The following is a 12843-nucleotide window of genomic DNA, read 5'->3' on the forward strand; positions in this document are numbered from 1 at the left end:
CTGGATGAAACAAGACTGGCCAAGTGTTGATCATGGCTGAAGCTGAGTGATGGGTACGTGGGGATTCATTATACTATACTCTTTACTTTTGTATATTTTGAAAACCAAAACAAAACTTTAATTATAATTCCATATTTTACCAGAACTAGGGCAAGAAAGCCTAAGGGGTTTTCTTTCCAAATTATCAGGGGAACTCCAGGCCTGATTTCCATTGTAAAAGAAAATGTCCAGGAAATTTCTCTAGCACATTTGCATTTATAAGACCAGGGAGTTATTAAGTTAGTGCAAAAGTAATTGCGGTTTTTGCCATTACATTTTTTTAATGGCGAAAACTGCATTTACTAATATGTAGTAGAGAAAGAGTGTTGGCTTTTGTGATCTTGGGCAAATGACTTAACGTCTCCGAGACTCTCCTCAGTTTCTTTGCCCTTGAAACAAATTTCGACCCTATCTCACAGGGCTGCCGTATAAAAGAAGGTGAACCTTTTAGTGCTGTGCTGACACCTTGAACCAGCACCTAGTGTAGACGTTTGATAAAATTTAGTTTCTTTTTTTTTCCTTGAGGAAACAAAGATGTTTTGTTGTATTCTTGCATTAAGAAGCTTAATGGAGCTGGGTGCGGTGGCTCACGCCTGTAATCCCAGCACTTTGGGAGGCCGAGGCGGGCGGATCACGAGGTCAGGAGATCGAGACCATCATGGCTAACACGGTGAAATCCCATCTCTATCAAAAATATAAAAAATTAGCCGGGCATGGTGGCGGGCGCCTGTAGTCCTAGCTACTCAGGAGGCTGAGGCAGGAGAATGACGTGAACTCGGGAGGCGGAGCTTGCAGTGAGCCAAGATTGCGCCTCTGTACCCCAGCCTGGGCGACAAACCAAGACCCCATCTAAAAAAAAAAAAAAAAAAAGAAACTTAATGGAATCAAACTCCAGAAGTTAGCTGTTGTCTAGGAGAAACCTAGACACACTGAAAAGAAAGCTTCTGGGGAAAGGAACTCCAAACTCCATTGCCTAGGAAGCCTGGGTCCACGAGTACCCATTAAGGACTGCAGTATTTGAAACATCATTTGCCACAGGCACTAAGTCAGAGGCGACAGGGCAGCAGATGAGGAGCAGAAACGCATTCCACTCCGGGTCCTGGTGTGAGGGCAGGTTGAACCAGGAGGAGTTGCTAGGAGGAGCTGCTGAGCACTCAAATACCATAATGACTCAAATAGATATTTGTACACCAATGTTTATGACAGTGTTTCTCGCAATAGCCAAAAGGTGGAAACAACCCAAATGTCCATCAATGGATGAATGGGTAAACAAAATGTAGTATATATTGATAAATAAAAACAAAAGCCTAAGCCCCCCAATCGACTGCATGGAACCCCTCTTGGCCAAGAGGACCCCCATAGAAACCTTAAAAATTGAGTTCCAGGCCATGACGGGATGGGAGGTCAGGCATGCTGCTCATTATACCTCCCACCTCAATAACCACTATTAGGTTTTCTTCCTAAGGGTTAAATAGAAACTAGCCCTTTCCAAAGACTTGTTCCATCCCTGATTTCAACCAACTGCCTGCTTGTTCCATTTTGCAGTTTTGATACAAGTGACCAGCATTGCTTCCCCATAGGAGCCCACTGACCATGCAATGGTTCTGGCTGTTTCACAGACGCCGTGTATAGGATGCCTCTGTGCCTTCCGTTTCACCTTTGGCTGTACAGAGCCTAAATTTAATGCGTTTAAATGTTAAGTCTCCATTCCAAAGTGAACATGAGATGTATGGAACTCGCATGTTTGCTTACTGTGCATGTGTGCATCCCCTGCTTTGTGAATATTCATAGCTCCTCCTATAATCTATTAAATATATATTTATATATTATTTAATATTTTAATATTTAATGTTGTTTATATAAGTATATAAATAAATATATCATATATATATTTAGCCAACTTGTTTGGTATAAATTCCTGTTCTACCCTTCCCTCCATCAAAGTGCCTGCTTTTGGTTTCTACCAGAGGCTATGCTTCCTAGCCTGCAGGCTGCAACTCTTCATAAGAAATAAAGCTCTCCTCTCCACATTTATGAGTCCCTGATTCTTCAGCTGACAACACACACAATGGAGTATTATTCAGCCTGGAAAAGGAATAAAATTCTGATACTTGCTGCAATATAATGAACCTTGACAACATTACGTTAGGTGAAATAAGCCAGACACAAAAGCACAAATACAGTATGATTCCACTTATTGAGGTTCCTAGTGTAGTTAAGTTCATAGAGAGAGAAAGTAGAATGGCGGCTGCCAGGAGCTGGAAGGAGGAGAGAATGAGGAGGTAGTGTTTAAGGGTCAATTCCAGTTGGGGGGGATGAAAGGGTTTTGAAGATGGGTGTAGTGATGATGGTTATATAATACGTAAATGTAATTAATGCCATCAAACTGTACATTTAAAAATAGTTAAAATAGTAAATTGTATGTTGTGCATATTTTACCATGGTGAAATAAGAAAATAATGACAAAAGAAAGAAAAGAAAGATACTATAATGGCAACATTTTGGCTTTAGTTTATATTCTTTTTTCCCTAGAGCTGAAAGCGTCCTTAAAATATGTAGAGGCTGTGGGGTGGGGGTGGACTGTAAACTGGATGAGGAGATTTTTAGGGAGCAATAGAAATGTACTCCATCTTGATTGGAGGGGTGGTTACATGGGGCATATACATTTGTCAAAACGCATCTGTATTGTAAAATGAGTACATTTTATTGAGTGTAAATTATTTATTGAGTGTAAAATCAGCTCAATACAGCTGATTTTCAAAGTTGAGAAAAAACCAAAAATGAACAAACAAAAAATCCCTAAGAAATAAAGCAAGAGAGCCCCATGCCTTACTAGTAATTTAGGAGGCCAATATTAAAGGCTCAGGAAGGAAGAAAATACATCCCAAATGACTGTGTATTACCAGCAATTCTAGGCTGAATCTAAGAGGGTTGCAGACCCCTCCTCCTTCTACTTTTCCCCACCAACCCTGGAATTTCAGAGTCAGTCAAACAAAGACCCTATCAGACCTCTCCTCAGGCTGATAGAAGTCAGAGTTCCAAATGTTCCCTCAAAAACTAGTTAATAACATCCTGTCTTGGTTTGAGATTTGTGAGAGTCGGGAGGAACAGGGTGGTTGGTATCTACCATTGGCTTCTGGTGTGTGCTTAGGGCCATTACCTTGTCACTTACATCTTCTTCTACAAAGAACCCACAGCAGGGGACCCTGAGGGGTGTGGTGGAGGGGGCGGTGGGAGGGGAGTGCTCAGAAGAGAACCCTGGCCTGGAGATCCGAGCAATCTCACTGGACTGCACCTCTCCAGCCCTCGAGGCCTCCCGACAATCTGCAATCATTTTGCAGAATGCTTCCTCCTAGACTGTTTTTAGGGAAAAGATGCACCTTAACTTTCTAATCCTGTATGACTCAGGCACCTCCAGATTCCCTACTCTGTTCTTCTTTCCACTTCCTCCAGCAAAATATAGTCACCTCTTAGGCACATGTGACTTCTGGGAGGCAGACAGCCTCAGTAGTGTCCCCAGGCTCCTGGTCTAACCTGGAGGCTGACAGAAAACAGTGGAAGGCTGGGGTCTCCCCGCTTCCCTTCGGTGCCTCCCAGGCCTCTTTATGAGAGAAAGGCCCATAGCCAAGGGATGGGGAGTGAGGAAGATGCAATGTGAACAGAAGATTTGGATTTGTTCATAGTCAGAAGTCCAGCTTAAGGGTAATCAAAATGCAGATGTGTCTACATCAATATGAGCACCTTATCCAACCTACCTTCTTCTAGAGGCTGAATGATTCAAACAAAAACAAAAACAAAAACAAAAAAACAACAACAAAGCAGACCCACACTCAAATCTTGACTTTTCTACCTAATTGCCTGACCTTAGGCAAGTCACTTAACCTATTTCCCATCTATAAAATGGGGATGGTAGTATTTGCCTCATTAGGTTACTGAGGGACTAATAAAGACATATCAAAGAACGGAGCAGTGACTGAGGGTAGCCAGAAAGTATGATGCCACCTGCCCCCACCACCCACCCATCTCATTTTGACCTTATTCAGTCTAGAGCAAAGTGGAAAGTTACCTCTCCTGTTCCAAAGTGATTATAAACGTGGGGCTGACTCTATCACGGGGCCCTCCTTTAAATGTCAAGAGAAGTTTGCTTTAGGCATGCCAAGTGTGCTTGAATCCCTGAGAAGTATAAACCAAGATGACATTCAGACCAGGCCCCAGGCATAGGTGGGAAGGGGAGAAGGGCACCGGCAGAGGCGGGAAGGATCTGGGGCAGATGCCATCAGGACCCAGGGTCCGAGGGTGGAGGGAAGTAGATTCAGGATGGTGGGTTGGAAGTGCAGGAATGGGAACCGGGGGCAGGGCCCTGGAAAGCCTGTCACAGGGCAGAGTGGGTAGAATAAAGCCACGTGATTCCACTCCCAGGCCCCCAGGCAGCAGATACTAGCTGATCCAGGAAGTCAGAAGCCTGGTGTACACCAGAAGACGATGCTCACCTCCAGAGACCCAAAATGGGGCCAAAGGCAGCCCAGGGGGCAGAAGAACTGGGACTTGAGCATGTGGCCTTGCACTGGCTCCTACGACAAAAGGGAGTGGCAGCAGGAAGCAATGTGGAGACCATGGGTTATTTAACCTGAGCCAAGATGAGCGGCAGGAGACACAGTGAGGACACCTCCAACATGGGCCTGCTCCCCAGTGGAAGAAGGTTTCGGCTGGGTAGGAACGAAGGGGAACGAAGGCTGCGTGGGACTGGACAGAGAGAGCCTTCTCCTTCTTACTTCTGTGCTAATGATTTCATGGATTAGTTCGTTTATCTTCTCAAAATCCAAGAGGCAGGTGCTATTAATATCACACCTGACATGATGAAACAAGGGGTCACCCAGCTAGGGGCTGAACTGAAACTGGACCCCAGCAGTCTTGTTCCACCCCCACCTATCTGCCCACTGTGCCCTGCTACTTGCAGGGTGTTAGCTGCCCTGCTCCCCACTGCAGCTCCTGCAGAGAGAAGAGATAGCCCCTATACACCCCCAGAACATTCTCCTGAGGCTGCTGCCATGGTACAGATCAGGGTGACAGAGGGGAAGTAAAAGCTACAGCAGCCCAGCTGGTTGGCAAAGAAGAGTTCCCCCATCCCCATCCAGATGGCTCACCAAGCCCACTGAGGGGCTCTTTTCTCTGGCTTCTTCATTGCCTCAGCTTGGAGGGCCCCCAGCAGCTGTCCCTAATACACATGACCCACAGATGCTTGTGTCCTAGGTAAAGAACGAAGCCTTCCCTGGGATCTGTCCAGCTCCTTGTGTGCTCTGTGGTGGGAGGCCCAGGAACAGAGGCCCCAGCAGAAGCCAAAAGTTTCTTTCTGGGTGAACAGGCACATCTGACTCAAAGGCAGAAATGAAATGTCCACTAAACCATGGGAGTGGTTTATCTCTCTGGGGCTTCTTCTATAAGCCTGGGGGATTCTCTGGCCTCCCTGTTTTTCATAGGACTCCAAATCCCAGCCAGGTACTCGATGTACCCAGAGCTGCTGGCTGGTTGCTCCCTGTTCTTACTGACACATGGCCCAGCATCTTTCATGGCAGACCACTGCTGGCCCAGGGTCCAGAAAACAGAGCTGCCAGAATCCCAACAGAGAAAATCTCTTGCGTGGTCATTAATCCAGAGTCCAGCCTGCAAGACAGCTCCCTTCTGAAATGCAAGATGCATCTCAAAGATCTGGAAGGGAGAACATTGCACACAGCTCCCCTCACCGTCACGAAGTATTTCCTTGCATCTAACCCACTTTATTGCCTTCTACTGAGAGGCAACATGGCAGCAGGCTCCAAGAGGCTCCAAGCATAGGGGCTGTAAGAGAGCAGATTCTTGGGCCTGGCTCAGTCACCGACAGTGTGACACTGGGCAACATGCTTAACTTCTCTGGGTTTCAGCATCCTTGATTTTAAAATGAAGATAGCATAGGTTGTTGGAAGGTTTATATGAGGACAGACATCCAGTGCTTAGAGCACTGCCTACCATGGAGAAGGCTCTCAGTGAACAGGAGCCATTGTGACTATGGTTGTTGATGGTGCTGCCATCACTGGGGGAGGCCATCTCACCAATTCCACCTGGTGCACCCTGAGCACATCACCGCAGAGTGGGGGTTGTCCAAGGATGACTCAGCCTGCCCAACTCTATGATGAAGGCCCTCATCTTCCAGGAAGCCTCCCACAGCAAATGACAGTGTTACAACAGAGCCAGTAGGAGCCCCCAAAAGCTTGGTGGAAGACACTGGATCATTCCTCCAGGCCAGGTGCCCAGCCGGCTGACTGCAGTTGAGTTGACCATACACAAGCCTGCACCTCCCAGCCCCAGCTGTCTCACCAGCTCCTGTGCATTCAGCCTGGCAATAAACCACAGAAACAGTGCTCCCAGGAGCATGCAGATGCTTCTAAAAATAGTCACTGCTCCTTCAGATTGTGGGAGGGAGATGGGGAGCAAGTGTCCACAGTGCCTGTGGGAGCCAAGGAGAGTCCAGGAAGGGGCTGCAATTCTCTGTAGAGCCTCCTCATCATCCCACGGCACTCAGGCCCGGGATGCATGATGCTCAGGCAAAACTGTACTGTTTGCTTTGTGCATAGGGTTGAGGGAGCACTCTGCGATGTTGCTGACACTCTGCCCTGCGGTGAGGTCTGGCTGCCTCTGGGAAGGTTGAATTGGTCTGAGCCAGGGAGGCAATACTCCAATAATCAGGGATCATCAGTTCATTCTGGCCCTAATGCAGCCTCGAACCTTCCTGGGTTAAGTACGGTCACTGAATCATCAACCCAAACAAAACTTTAAAGTCACTGGATCCAAACCCCTGCTTCAGGGAGCCCTGTACCCAAAAGGACAGCACAGACTGTCCCTTCCACCAGCCTCCTTTTTCCCTCCCAACCAACAACAAACCAGTACACATCTCTTTAGACAGAGCTGTCTTGACATGAAAGAGTTTTCTAACTCAGGGTAGCTCTGGACCAAAGCGACTTCCAAAGGTCAAAGTGAACATCATCAGCCAGGCCAGGTCCCATAAGCCTGTGTGGGCTCTGTCTTCACTGTTGTTTTGGTTTAGCATGAAGTGACAGGAAACCAAGGCTCCCCTGACCCAGAAACTGCTCTCCATCCCTAGAAGCCAGCTAAGAGCAAAAGGGACAATTCTCACTTCCTCCCAACCAGCAGCTTCCGCATTCCTGGCCTGAGATCCTGAGATCCAGAGATGCCAAGACTCAGCCAGGCACGCCTGGCTGGAGGGAGACAGCTGGTTTGAGATGGTGGACCCCAGAGCAAATGACTGAAGGAGGGAATAGGAGAAGACTAACACAGAACAGAGACACGCCACAGAGTTAACACAGGCTTCACAATTAGATGCGCAACACTGATTCTCCCTCCTCCAAAATGCTCTCCAGCATCTCACTTTTCCAGGCACCCTCATTCCTCAAATCAAAGGTCCCCTGCCCATCCATACAGGGGCTTTGCAGCCGTGTCCTTGGCCTCTCTTCCTCCTAAAATTTTAGCTCATTTAGGATAGGAGACCAGTACCACCACCTCTTCCCCTTCAAGCCTGCCTACTTCATATTTCAAATCCTAACACCCAACCAATCCACTCCCTGGGCTAGGAAGATTCTTGCAGCCCTTGTGTACAAACACAGTCTTAGCTTTGTTGGGAAAGTCTGCACAATCCTAGCACACACAGCTTCACAGTCTTCGAAGGCCAAAGCAGGAGGAACGGGGTGAGAACGGAAGGCCGAGAGGGAGGGCAGAGTTGGCCATCCTACCTCTCTCCTGAAGGAGCCATCGTCTAGTTCATCCAGCATCTTCTCAGTCTCCCTCCATGGGGACAGGTGGGGAGGGAAGCTAGGCATTTCTTAGGCCCCAGGCCATCCCAACTGGCAGACTTAGGCCTGAGCAAAATCCCAGCAAGATCCTTCTTTTCCCTGAAAGTTGGCCTCAGAGAAAACACAGCAGCCCTGCCCTGGGTGGAATCAAAATAATTCCTGGATTCCCTACTCCTTGTCACCCCACACCAGCCACCTCCCCAGCCCTCCATGGCATAAACAGGGCTTTATTATCTCAAGCCCACCACGTCCTCCGAGAGTGCTATGAATGGAACACCACACAATACACTTGTTTATTAATAACCACTCACCCCTCCCTCGGCCGGCTTGCTCACTCGCTCACCGCTGGGTCCCCCTCATACATAATGGAAGAGTTGTGTGGCCCATGACACAAGCCAGGCTGTGCTCCTGAGGGGATAGACAGAGAGACGTACCAGGCTGGGCCAGGCTCCCAAGGCGGGGGTGGGGTGGGGAGCAGATCCCCCTGTTAAGATTCAGAGACGTCATGTTTTGTAGGGGAGCTCAGTGTGGCAAGGGTGGTCCTGGCCCTCCCCATACACACATCCTCCACGAACCCAAGGCAGGGATGGCAGCTGGTCGTGTAACCTTTATGTAACACCCACCCTGTTCCATCCAGGGCTGTGTGCTGGCCCCACACAGGACAATGGCTCTCCGCAACTTTGGTCCTCTGGTCCACTTCTGCTTGAGAGCCTCAGGACAAACCTCTCTCTTCCACGTGACAGCCCATTACACATTTGATTACAGCCATGCGTGTGGCCCTTGTTTCTTATCTTCTGCAGGCTAAATATCTCCAGTCCCTTCAACCTCCCCTCAAGAAACTATTTCCACTCACCACATTGTCCTGCTTCCTCTGAGATGGACAAACTTCATTGGGCCAGAGATTCTCCTAGAGCGTAAGGCTCAGCTCTCCTAACCTCCTGGAGGAGGCGTCACCCCTCCCAGACTTCCCAGAAGGGAGTTTGCAAAAACATGGAAACATCTTAAAAATGTTTATACCCTTCATTCCATAAATTCCATTTCTGGGAATGGATCTTAAATAATCAAAAATAATTAAAATATTTAAGTCACACAAATATTCAGCAGAATGTTGTTTATAATGATAAAAAAAAGTTAGAAACAACCGAAACAACCATCACTAGTGGAAATGATAAACTATGGCACGCCCATGGTTGGAAAGTCAGTACAGTGTGGAGATCATAAGAGTTCTGGAGCAGGCGACCTGGGTTCAAAATGTGGCTCTGCCATTTATTGGCTGTGTTGCCTTGGGCAAGTTACCTAGTGCAGGCAAGTCTTGGGCAACTGTGCCTCTGTTTCCTTATTTGTATAACTGGATCACAGTATCAACTCGAGTTACAAAGATTCTCTAAATGACAGTGCCTAATACGTACGGTAATTGCTAAAAAACTGGCCTGTACTCAATACTCTCATAAGCAATGAAATATGATATATTTTATCAAAATGATAAAATAATATAGTAAAATATTTTAATCAAATGGAAGATTTAGTAAAAAACAGATTACAAATATAGGAGAAGAATGACTATCTTTGAGCAGTGAAATTACGGATAATTTGCTTTTTTTTTTTCCTTTGTGCTTATTTATCTTTTCTAAGTGTTCTGCAGTGTAAACATAAATCACTTTTGCTAACATGAAAAAGTACTGGTTGTGGTATGGCACCCAGAGCAGAGCACAATTTCCCCACACAGGGCGCACGGGGCAGCCCTTTGGGACAGGCTTATGCTGTGATGCCTCTTCAACCACCACATCCCACTATTGGCTATTACTGAGCTTCAAGTCAACAACCCGCACTCCCTCCAGCCCCACATCTAGCCCCCAGCCGGCCTTTTCACAGGGGCTCCTGTTGAGCCATTTCCCTTGCCTACAATGAATACAGGGCTAATGGAGTTTGTAAGGGGATGGGAAGGATAGAAGGGAAAGGCACAATCAGGGTGGAAGGCATTGGCCTTAAGACTCAGAGCCAGAACACAGTGAGCAGCCCAGGTCAGGGGCAAAGTCCTGCCCAGGAAGAGGCAGCCCTTTTCCATATCAGCAAGGTACAGACGGATTAATGGACAGATCAGATCGATCCCACATTGAAGAGGAACAAAAGGGAATAAGATGCTGAGAAAATCAGGTGGCATCCAGATGACCCCCTGCTGGGTGGCCTGGGGGTTGGAGGGGTGGGCAGACCAAGAGGGTAGCTGCCCCCATGCTCCTGCCTCCTGTTCTCTGCCTGCTCTGAGCTCAGCTCAGTGTTGGAAGCCATCACGTTGCAGTTCCTGTGGCTTTTCTCCTCATAGAGAGGAAGCCACACCAGCCCAGCCCATCTCCCAAAGCCACCTGTGGACAGCAGCCCCTTTCTCAACCCAGGGAGCCTAATGCTGGTAGGGAATAGGAAGCCAGGAGGGGTTGGCAGCCAGAAAGGAGGAATGTGGTGGGGGAAGACAGCTGCTGGGCAGGCCTGAATGTGGGTCACATTCACAGAGGACAGCCCGTGCCAATGCAGTGGCTCTAGTAACAGCTGGCCTGCCTGGGGGAGAGCACCAGCACGTCCTAGGCATCCTAGGCAGGGCAGCTGAGTCGTGCTTCCCCCATTCCCCAAGGCTCACTCCCCTGCCAGCCACAGCTCCCTCCAAAGAGGTCTGGTGCGCCACATCCAGCCCACCTGCTCTCCCATACCAGAAGAGATCAGCAACACAATGACTTAGGGGAACTGTTGAGCCTGTGGCCAAGCGCAGCCCACCTCAGGACTCGGGGACAGGGTGGACTGAGCAGGCTAGAGGCCCTCCAGCTGGATTTGCTCTCTGACTGTAACTGCTGCAGCAAAAGGTCCCGTCTCATCCCTGGGTGTACAATCCCCACTTCCCAGCGTGGAAAGTGAACACTATTACAACGGGAAACTTGCCACCACAAAGTATTTTGTCTGAAGTATTTAAGCAGAAGCTGGGTAGGTAACTCTGTCAGAGGAATTTAGAAATCTCAGCACTGAGTCGGGGGTAGGACGCAACCACCCCGAGGGCCTGTCCAGGGCTGAGACCCCAGGATGACCCAGGGCTGGAATCAGCGGCCAAGAAGCAAGTAGTTTAGAAGGGAGCCTTGGAGGAGGGTGTGAGGTGCCACCAGGCAGCCGTGGGCTGAGTTGGTACCTGCCAGGGCCTGTCTCTGTCTCTGCTTGGAGTGACTGCTGTGTGGGTCTGCCTGCGGCTGTGCCTACGCATGAGCGTGTGACTGTGAGTGTGTGGATGGCATGTGTGTCTCTGGGGAGCGGCTTCAGTGAGTGTGAGCATGTTCTGGCTGTGTGTGTGTAAGTGTCTTGGTGTATATCTAAGTCAAAATGTGCATATATACCTGCCAGGCTTGGTGGGCATTTGTGTATATCAGGCACAGGGATCTATCTGACTTGTATGTGTGTGTCTTAGTGTGACTCAGTACATGTGGGCACCTGTCAGCCTTCAAGTGTTCATAGGTATCTCAGGACATGTGTGTGGTATTGAATGTGTGTTTTCTTGGGTTTACAGATTATGTAGTGTGTGTGTGTGTGTGTGTGTGTGTGTGTGTGTGGTGAGTTCTGATAGTATGGCTACGTGTTTTGATATGTGGGTCTCTAGGTCTCAGTGTGTTTGTTTGTCCTAGTTCTTGCATGTGTGTTTGTGGGCACATATGCCTATCTGGATATGTGTATTGTATTTCTGTTTCTGCGTGGGTGGAGCAGTCCCATGGTCTCCCTGTTGTTACCAGAATGCTCTCCAATTAGGAGCAACACTAAATAAATCTTCCATGTGCAAATTCTACAGGGACTCCCTGTTTCTGCAAAATAAAATCTAGCTCCTCCAAGCTGACATGTAGGGGTCCCCCTTGTCAGCATTCAGTAATCCGACTGCACCTGTTTTTCTCCAAATGCTCAGGATAGTAACATCTACACTCCTGCTTTTTTTTGTTTGTTTGTTTCTTTGCCTAGAATTCCCTTATTCTATCTCTGCCTAACAAATCCTATTCATCCTCTAAGGCCCAGTACCAATGCCACCTCCTCCAGGAAGCCAATCCAACCCTTCATGTCCATGCACCAACCATGGATATGGTGCACCAGACCTCTCAAGGTGGAACATGAACTCTCCTGCCCTGGCTTCCAAAGGACATTATGTATCTCCCTCGCTAAGCAAAGATTCATTGTAGTGATATCTGCAAATATTTCCCCCTCTACCAGAAGATGAAAAACTTACAGTCAGGGAGTTCATATTATGTCCTTTGCAGCTTCCAAGGTGCCTAGTCTGATGTATTGCACACACAGGCTTGCAGTATACATTTACTGAACTTGAGTTCATCTATGCAACAAGCTGTGAGTGGAAAGAGCACTCACTGCCTCAGGGCCTTTAGAGCTGAGCAAGTATAAGGCACAGGCTTGAGAATTTCCAGCCCTGGGGTGCTGTAGGGCTGGGAAAAGCTTTTACCCTTTTTGGACTCAGGATCAGTGGCTGAAAGAGCCTTTTCAAGGTCAAATGAGACAGGTTTGCCAGCTTCTTAATTCTTGGAAGCCTGGTTACCTGAGAACTGACCTCTCAAAGGCTCGGCATAGCTCCAAAAGCCCCATCCACACTGGAATCATATCCAACTCCTGCAGCCAAGACAGCATCCAGTTACCATTTTTCCTTTAGCAGCCCTTGATCATCCTCTCTGCCCCCACTATGCACACACTCCAAATCCCAAGGATCTCTCAGGTGGGCTGAGGTTTGGCAGTGTGAGGATACAGCTTATTCTGCCTCTTCCACCAGCCAGAGCTCCAGCCTCCAGAGCTGAGCTAGACCCTGATTGCTGCTAATGGAGAAGGGAGCAAGAAGCACTCTCCAAGACCCAGTGCTAAAAGAAAGTCCACTTGAACAAAGTTGTGGATGCCTGCACTTTGGCTGCCCCTTGAAGGAGACAGCAGTGTTTGACTCATAATTTTA

The 12843-nt window shown here is 48.2% G+C and overlaps 1 protein-coding gene across 6 annotated transcripts in view; it reads right to left on the bottom strand.

Annotated features, from left to right (window-relative positions):
- NFASC (neurofascin) overlaps positions 1 to 12843 on the bottom strand; it is a 200596-nt gene that overhangs the window by 150506 nt on the left and 37247 nt on the right. The gene's annotated exons all lie outside the window — the stretch shown is intronic.

The sequence above is a fragment of the Theropithecus gelada genome, chromosome 1, assembly GCF_003255815.1.
Source record: "Theropithecus gelada isolate Dixy chromosome 1, Tgel_1.0, whole genome shotgun sequence".
Lineage (NCBI taxonomy): Eukaryota > Metazoa > Chordata > Mammalia > Primates > Cercopithecidae > Theropithecus > Theropithecus gelada.